The sequence below is a fragment of the Helianthus annuus genome, chromosome 11 (assembly GCF_002127325.2).
Source record: "Helianthus annuus cultivar XRQ/B chromosome 11, HanXRQr2.0-SUNRISE, whole genome shotgun sequence".
Lineage (NCBI taxonomy): Eukaryota > Viridiplantae > Streptophyta > Magnoliopsida > Asterales > Asteraceae > Helianthus > Helianthus annuus.
In genome coordinates this window covers 30,408,617-30,416,616 of record NC_035443.2, presented here as the reverse complement: position 1 = coordinate 30,416,616, position 8,000 = coordinate 30,408,617, and positions in this window count along the sequence as shown.

The following is an 8,000-nucleotide window of genomic DNA, read 5'->3' as shown; positions in this document are numbered from 1 at the left end:
GAAGAGAGCCGAGAGGTGTGTCTTTCGGCTGTTGTGTGAATGTTTTTTTAGGGTTTTCGTGGGGGGAGACGATGGGTTGGGTATTTACTAAATTAAATACAATTGTTCAAACTCCTAATTTCATTATTACCCCTCAACTTTTAAGAATACTCAAGTTACCCTAACTTAATCCAAGTGTTGTTATTTTCTTTATAATTGTTATTATTATTAATAAATATATATAAATGTAAAACAAACATGATCGCCAACCGTGAAAGAAAATAACACGGACGGATGCTTTGAGTTTAGCTGGGATTAGACAGAGTAAGGAAATGGTGTTTACCTAAAAGTGCGGGTTGTCACAGTTTCTGATAAAGACAGCCGTTTTACTTCTCATTTTTGGACAAGTTTCCAAAAAGCAATGGGAACCAAGTTGAATCTAAGCACCGTTTACCATCCTCCAATGGATGGACAAAGCGAAAGGACAATTCAGACAATGGAAGATATGCTTAGAGCTTGTGTAATTGATTTCGGAGGAAATTGGGATGATCATTGACCATTAATAGAATTTTCCTACAATAACAGCTATCATACCAGCATCAATGCTGCACCATTCGAAGCACTTTATGGATGAAAGTGCCGAATTCCAGTCTGTTGGGCAGAAATTGGAGAAAAGCAACTATCTGGACCAGAGATAGTACAAGAAACAATGGACAAGATTATTCAAGTCAAGGAAAGACCAAAAGCAGCACGCAATCGACAAAAGAGTTATGCTGATAACAGGCGGAAACCATTGGAATTTCAAGTAGGAGATACGGTATTATTAAAAGTTTCTCCTTGGAAATGAGTGGTAAGATTCATCAAGAGAGGAAAGCTAAGCCCCAGGTATGTTGGACCTTTGAGATTATTAGAAGAATAGGACCTGTAGCGTACCAGCTACAACTACCAGAGGAAATGGCAGGAATACATGATGTATTTCGTGTATGTAATCTCAAAAAGTGCTTAGCCGATGAGTCACTAGTAATACCTCTCAAGGACATAGAGGTAAATGAGAAACTTAAATTTGTAGAAAGACTCCTACAGATTGAAGACAGGAAAATCAAGAATCTCAAACATAAGAGATTGGTTCTAGTCAAAGTAAGATAGGATTCTAAAAGAGGACTAGAATACACTTGGGAGCTTTAATCAGAGATGCAGACGAAATATCCACACATGTTCCAGTAGACCTCGAGGACGAGTTCTAAAACAAGGTGGGGAGGATATAACAACTCTCCCGAAACCATTATTGCACCCCTATACGCCCTAAAATACACGCCATATACGAAAAATAGGTCCGAAATACCTTTATTTTAACAAAAATCAAATAAAAACAAGAATTAAGGGTGCTCGTGGGGCGCGAAGCCCTTAGCTAACTCTGTCGTGGGGCGCGACAGCTTTGCCATCAAGCGAACCCTGAGCTGCCACGTGTCCCTGTCGTGGCCAACCTATACCGTTGATTTGATAAAGCAAAACCCTAGATAGTCTAGCTCGCGGGCCGCGAAGCCCCTTTGTGTATCTCTCGCGGGGCGCGAGAAAGTTTCGACCAGACACTATAAATAGAGGCCATCGGCATTCATTTGAAATCGTTTAAAACTCCATCTCTCTCTCTCAATTTCTCTAATATTAGAAATAATATCGGGTATAATACCCACTAAAATAGCGAATCTCTGCCTCGATGTAAGTATTATAACCCCCGGTTACCTATTAGATACGCTGCCCGATTGATCTAGTGCTCCGTAACGCATGTCGAGGTTCTGCATGACTCAGTCGTTGGAGTTCTGTCTCGGGGAGGGTATAACTAATGTAAATTGGGGTATTATACTAACACGTGTGCATTGTTTTAACTAATAGATTATAACCAGGAAGTCACAGGGAAATACCTAAATTAGCAATGTGAGTAATCCTCTTTTTGTAAACCTTTTTGCAAACTGTTTTTACAAAACCTCAAATGTTTAAATTATATTTCACAGTGATTGAGTATTTGTGATTCTACAATTATCATCGGTATGTTGGGGTTTTGTATACAAAATTTGTTACTACACTGTGAGTAGTAACATTTCCACCAGTCAGGATTGACAGTACCGTGGGTGGTAATTAAAGTAGATGTAAACAAATGTAATTGCTGGATTGCCCTCAATGCTGTACAATGATAAAACCTGTTTTGATTAAATTGGGATTCAATCGCTAGTATTTCTTGCTGATAAAATGTTTCTAAACGCGTTTCAGGTAACAAAATGTGAAATCAATTAGAAGCCAGCTGGACAGCACTGAAGGCTTGGAAAAGTGGCTATAAAAGTTATCTAAATAAAGAAGATGTTTTATTTCAATAAATTAGGGTTGACCCCTATAAATATGTTTGCAATGGAAACTTGAGAATTTCCCATGTGTTTATTATTATAAAAATGTGGTATTTTACTCTAATAAAATATTTCCTAACTATGGTCCTGATGTAAATTCCGCTGCCAAATTGATAAACACCGATACTGGTTCGCGGCCGCCCGCTCCCAAGGAGAAGGGTCGAGGGTTGCGACATACTGTTTTGGTTTAATTGGTTGACTAGGTGTAATTTTTATTCGTGTCAGGCGGTTGTCTGGCACACGTTCATTTGTCCGAAAAAATCACTATTTTGCCCCAATTAAAAATTATAGTGTTTTCATCGTTTTTTTTCTCACAAAACTATAGTAGTGTTTTGTCTTAATTGATTGAGTCGCTGTGGTTCTTTTAGGTCATGTTATGAGTAGTATGTACAAGTAAATGAAATACATACGTACATTTTATGAGAGATAAATATTCGGCTTAGTGCCCTGCAACGCGGGCGTGCTAAAAAATAGTTTCATATAACAACAATTGCAGGGAACAGTGTTTCCTGCCATTTGTCGAAATGGTCGGCTAACTGCTATGCTAGTATTTCGCCATTAGTCAAGCTAAATTACGCCTTTGCCCGTTTAAATTTACAGTTTTGCCATTGGTTTTGGTTTTTTTTCCCAGCCAAATTACGATTTTGTCCACAGTCCAAATTTACAGTTTTGCCATTCCTTTTGTTTTTCTCCTGTGTCAAATTACGATTTTGGCCCCAATGAAAAATTACAGTCATGCCATCGTTTTAGTTTTTTTTTTTATAAAATTATGGTAGTATTTTGTTTTAATTGGTTGAATAGATCTAATTTTTGAAGGATCGAATTCGGACCCAATTGAGTCTATCAGAAGAACTATTCCTGATTTGAACGGCGGAAACAGACAAATCAGGTTCAATTCACCGAGTATTCACTTTCAATTGTTGATTCTATTGATCTGGATGACGTTTACAATCGACTCAACACTTCGGCAGCACTTCGTGGCTCACCGGAAGACAATCACCCTAACTATGTGATTTCGCTCCTAATGACCACCTATTTATAGTTGTTCTAATTCCGCTCGAACATGCACGAGTGGAATCACCACCTTTCGTTTGGAGCGAAATCAGGACCTAAACCACTCTCGGGCGGGATCAGCTTATAAGTACATACGAGCGAAATCAGAAATCTAAGGGGTTTCGCTCCAAATGACATGATGTCATTTGGAGCGGAATCACATCCAATAACAGATTTCTTGGATTCCGTGCCCTGATCTAGCCTATTCTACGCAAGACTCGATACAAGACGAAGACGACAGACGGATGCACCAACAAACTCCCCCTCGGATGTTGACGGAGTCTTCAGTGTCGAGTCTTCGCATCTTCAGTCTTTATCAGTCTTTTGGGCTTCCCTTTGAAATATTTGACGCTGTAAGCATCCTCAATCCCTATCATCTCTTTCTCTTTCATCATCAACAAACTTCCTCTCTTGGATGTTGATCTCCTCAATCTTCATCAATAGAATCAATCTTAGGATCAGAACCTGACTCTTTGCAACTCAGACTCCCCCTCTCAATCAGCTGGGATCACAGTCTGGCTTTCACAAGTTCAGGATCTTTTCCTAGCTATTATCCTGTAAAACTCTACCCAACACATAAGTTTCTTCAAAGATTACATCTTTAAACTTTATAAACTATTGCAGATTATATTCAAAATGATTTGTTCTCTGAAAATCACTTGAAAACATAACATCTTCATACATTTTCTCCCAAACCTGTTCTTCATGTTTAGCACTTGGAATTTCAAAGATCAGCTTTTCAATACCAGTTTGTCGAAAATCTTTTTGGATTTTTCAAAATTTATGCTAAAACACACTAAAATCTTTTTCGTTTTTCTTGAAAGAACAAAATGCAGAAATAAAATATTTACAGACAATATTTTTGTGAGTTCGTGCAAGAGGATCATATTAGTTTTTGAGACACATCACCAACACCGTTAAGCTTGATTTCATTTTAAGCTCTAAACAATTCACCTATATTGTGAGTATGTTTGTCCTCTTAAATTTTCACACAAATTTCAACTGATTCGAGATACGCAATTAGTGTCTTAATTACTTAAGCTTATTCGTGTGTCCCACCACTTAAATATACTCCCGTATCCTGATCCCAATATTCAGTCTTACAGGTGAGTATACCACAGATGATATCGGTAAAGGGGTTAAATTGCGAGGGCCGTGAGAGCTCAGGTCGATACTTCCGTATACGCAAAGAGATGACGGCTTCGACTTTCGGTGTGTCCCCTTTAGAGGATCTTTTCTTCAACAGCAATGATTATCAATTTTATTGTTTAATCATTTTTGCTGAGGGTTTTGCTGTATTTCAAGCATTTTGCAGAAAGTATTATACGGGGACTAGGTCAGTATTTCTATACAGCAGAAGTCCCGGTATAATACCCCAGATATCACTGAGCATAAATACCTAGTATCTCAGAATAAGGGACCTTTCAAACAAGATTTCAGGGGTTGCCTATATATCCATGAAGTTGTTACCCACAGAATAAGCAAGATTGAATTTTTAGGTTTATATCTCGTCACAATCTACTAAATGTGTAAAAACCTACTGACACATCCATAGTGAGATTGTTTATCACATTTTTAACTTTACATTTCTTTAGCATGTTGTGATAGTCCACTTGATGTACTATCATTTCCTCTTTTATGCAACAAAAACTCATTTTTCATTTTATCATGTTTTTGGCTTTTTTGAATTTTCTAATGTTGTTGGATTTTCTAAAAATTTCTTACTCCCCCTAAAATTTAAAAACATAAAGAAATTGGAAAACAAACTATACAGAACATGACAACTGATATGAATCGCCTCAATTTTCCATCCACTTGGCATAAACAATCAGAACTCCCCCTCTCAACAAACTATTTTCCCATTAAGATTTCAAAACACTTAAGTTTGTTTTAATCAGAATGGTTTTTCCGGAAAATAAGTTTGTTTATCAACCATTTGTAGGTTTGGGGTCATTTCATTACATTGTTTACCAATCTTTTGAATGATATTTAAATCAAGTTCAACTTAATGACCTTGATTAACCACTTGTAGAATCAAAAACAAACACCTGCCACAAACCTTTTCAACCAATTATCATCTGTTGGTTGAATTCTCAAGGTGCCGATTCCTACTCCTCACTTACCATCCTGGGAGTTCCGGCAAGTCAGGTTTTTCTATTCAAAGAAAATATCCACCCAAGCCTGAACAGCCTTGGGTGTCACCGAGTCACCATCACTCGGTTTTTTACCTCCTCTCTTCTTCTCATAAAATTCTTTAACCCCTTTGACTTTTCGGTCAATCATCTTACCAAAGATATGTTTTACCTTGGGGTTAAAGACTTTCTCAGCATCAAAATCCTGTTTGTTAGAATAAAATTGGTTAGAAATTTCAACTTTACCAATTTTCTTCTTATAATTTTCAGCCCGAAGTGATGGAAAATCCTCCTCATTCATAATCGGAACTGATTTTTCATCTTTCAAAATAGCTTCACTTTTTGAATCAACCTGTGGCTCATCTGATTTTGTGGAATCAGATTCATCACCAGAAGATAGCTCCTCTGATTTTGACCTATCAGAATCATCGCTAGAGCTTTCAACAGACTTCTTAACAACCCATTTTTGATTATCAGATTTAGCTCTTTTCTTGTAAAATTTGTTTGAACATTCACCAGTTTCAAAAATTGAATTTTTGAACAGTTTGGTTCTATCAAGTGGTGGTTCAAACTCAATAACTTTGTTCTTCAGTTTACGAGATACTCCCTGTTTTGGTGCTATTGCCTTAGAACAATCTCTGGCAATATGTCCAACAGTGTTGCATTGGAAACAGGTTCTCGTATCTTTCTTCTGCTCAGCCATCTTTTTCATTTCATCTTGCTTCTTTGCAAGGAACTCATTGTTTGACTGCCTCCAGAAATCTTTCTTTTCTTCTTCTTCAGATGATGTTCCTGAAACAAATGTCATCTTGGATTTAAAATCTCGAATATATTTTTCATTTTTCTGTTTTTCTATTGGAGTAAACCCTAAACCTTTCTTTTTGAAATTACCATTATGGTTAGATTTCTTTTGGAAACCTGAACCAGAACTGTAACCCTTTTTCTTGTTTAATCTCTGTTGAACTCTTGAGGTGTATTTTTTAGGTTTTGCATTAAGACATAAGTCTTTTGTTTCAGAAATATTAATTTCTGTAAATTTGAAAACCTTTTTTATCAGTTCAGTTTTGACACCTCTTATTAGAAATTCTTCATCAGAATATAATTTGTCAGAATCATTCAAAGTATAAGCAACTTTAAACGTTTCATCATCCAAATTAGATTTTGATAACAGGAATTCTTTGTCATAAACTATTTTGCCCCGTTTTTCTGTTTGACACGGAATGCTGGACTCAGACTTTGACTCTGGACTAGACTCCGACTTTGACTCCTCTGTCTCATCGTTATTTAACACATGATCCATGACTTTCTTCATCAATTGAGATTGTTGATCAGTGTCAGACGATGTAAACACGACATCAATACTATCTGGCAAGTTTACTGACGACTCCGACTCCCACTGTAAATTTGTTGCCTTTTTGACTCTTTCATCATTTGGATTTCTAGCCAAATATCCATTTTCCAGCGGGGGTGGACACTTGTTGTAACTGACACCTTGTTTCTTACCAGATGTCGTCTTTTCAGTGTCTTTCTTCTTTTTAGTCTTTTTCACTGGAGTCTTTTCTTCAATCTTTTCTTCTAAAACTTTCTTTTCTTCGGTTACTTCATTGTCCTCAAATGCCTTCAAACTTTCAGCTGTCGGATAAATCCTGTCAATGACATAAGACGAACATGAGTAACTTTTCAACAAACGATTAACTCTTTCAGTTTCAATCCTTTGAAGTTCCAGTTTCTGTTCAAGAGCAGCACACTTCTCGATATAATTGTTCACAACTTTTTGCTTGACCATGAACGCTCCTTAAAGTGTCTTCATTGCAGTAGCTTGCTCTTCACTTGTGTCGTTGTACATATTCATCGCTTTGTTCAGCACATCATAAGATTCTTTCAGTCTGTTCATATTGTGAATCAAAGAACTATTTTGTTTCTTCATTGCTTCACAATTTTCACAAGTTCCTGAACACTTCTTTGCAACAGCTTCTTCATTAATCTCGAACTTTGGAACTTCTTTCACTTTTCTTCTCACCACCGGTACTGTCTCATCATCACTACTCACCGGTGTCTTTACCTTTTTCTTTTTCTTCTTAGCTCTCTCATCTTCACTATCACTTTCAGACAGCATCTTCAGATGTTCTACCATTCTTTTTGCATAATACTCAGTTCCATCATCATCACTATCTTCTTCAATTCTTGCAACAAAAGCTGTGTGAGCTGTATGGGCTGTGGCTTGATCAGGAATATAATCATCCCACGTAAAATTCTCCTAGCTAAAACCTTCAGGTAATTTCTCATCTTCTTGATCAATCACACATGCTTTAGCATCAGATGGAATATACTTATCCCAATTAAAACCTGATGATGGATTCTTCTCATATTGATTCACCACACAAGCTCTCTTTCCATAATCTTCAATCACATTTCTTCCATGTGCAGTTTGAGCTTAATG